This window comes from Neophocaena asiaeorientalis, unplaced genomic scaffold, assembly GCF_003031525.2.
Source record: "Neophocaena asiaeorientalis asiaeorientalis breed wild unplaced genomic scaffold, Neophocaena_asiaeorientalis_V1.1 scaffold342, whole genome shotgun sequence".
In the NCBI taxonomy this organism is placed as follows: Eukaryota; Metazoa; Chordata; class Mammalia; order Artiodactyla; family Phocoenidae; genus Neophocaena; species Neophocaena asiaeorientalis.
Window position 1 is genome coordinate 5,042,006 of NW_020174037.1, and position 1,387 is coordinate 5,043,392.

At 39.9% G+C, this 1,387-nt stretch overlaps 1 pseudogene; it reads left to right on the plus strand.

The window, feature by feature from the left end:
* The first annotated feature begins 595 nt into the window (after positions 1 to 595).
* On the plus strand, positions 596 to 802 carry LOC112405338 (protein transport protein Sec61 subunit gamma pseudogene; annotated as a pseudogene).
* Positions 803 to 1,387: the final 585 nt, after the last annotated feature.

Consider the following 1,387-nt stretch of genomic DNA (forward strand, 5'->3'; position numbering starts at 1 on the left):
ACATGTTCCAGATTCTCTGCCAGATGGGGAATATAGAGGTGAGCAGACTATATCCCTTGCCTAAGATGTTTACAGCTTAGTGAGAAAAGCAGAGACAAGGAGGTTGGCCCCAAGGCGAGATGCAGGCTGAGAGTGGTGTGCACTATTTAAACCAGTGTAGTGTGCTGGCTGATTGGAAAGATGTGTAAGGTGCCACTGGCACCCTTTCCTGAAGACCCAAGCAAAGACTTTACAATTCTACAGTTTCCCTGTTATCCAAGCTATTTGGTGCTCACCACTTTGGTAACTGATCTGAACTAAGATGTAAGTGGAAAGCAAAAGGAAAATTAATAGTAAAACAATTATAATTTTGTATCTATGATCTCACAGGACCTTCTCCACCTCCGTGAGAGCTTGTAGGGTTATCTCCACGTGGCCCATATACAGCCAGGGTTACTTAATAGCATCTTCTAGGTACCACTGCAAGCTGAGAAATATTAATTTGGCATTATGAAATAATTTGAAGCCGGACCCAGCTTCCGGTTCTGGTGGGCATTTGTCTGTTGGCTGTTGTGCTACGTGTCTTTGGCTTGTGAGCGGATGGTGGGCAGGCGTCATGGATCAGGTAATGCAGTTCGTTGAGCCAAGTTGGCAGTTTGTGAAGGACTCAATTCGGCTGGTTAAAAGATTCACCAAACCTGAGAGGAAAGAATTCCAGAAGATTGCCATGGCAACAGCAATAGTATTTGCTATAATGGGATTCACTGGCTTTTTTGTGAAATTGATCCATATTCCTATTAATAACATCATTGTTGGTGGCTGAATACCTTTGTAGAAAAGTGTTTTTCATCTTGTGGACTGGTGAACAAGTAAGGATTTGAGACGCTCATGGAGTAAACATTTGCTTATATGTTTTGTGTTTTTCTTTCATTTTTTTTCTTCCAAGATGTTTTCTATTTGTAAATTAAAATAATTTCAAAATATATAAAAAGCAGTAATTTCAACTTTTACTTCTGTTTCTCAAAAAAGCCTAAACGAGAGTATGTTCATTACATAGAGCAAATTCCCTCCTCTTCTTTCATCTTCTCTTTTCTCCTTCTCTCTTTTCCTCTTCCCTTCCTATTTGTCCTATCTGTCTGTCTATCTATCTATCTATCTACCTATCTATCCATCCATCCAGCTATCCATCTATCATCACCTATCATCCATTCATCTGTCTCATGGCCAGCTTTGCTCTTTTCCCAGTCCAAATTCCCACCCCAGATCTCTCAACCTGAGCTGGCATAGTCTTTTGGAAAAAAAAATAAACATTTTCAACCATTTCCTGTTTTAGTTTCCTCTCTTGCTCTTTCTTCTTTTCTTTTTCCTCTCCTTCCAGTCTAGTAGCAACCTGTCCTTTTAAATACAA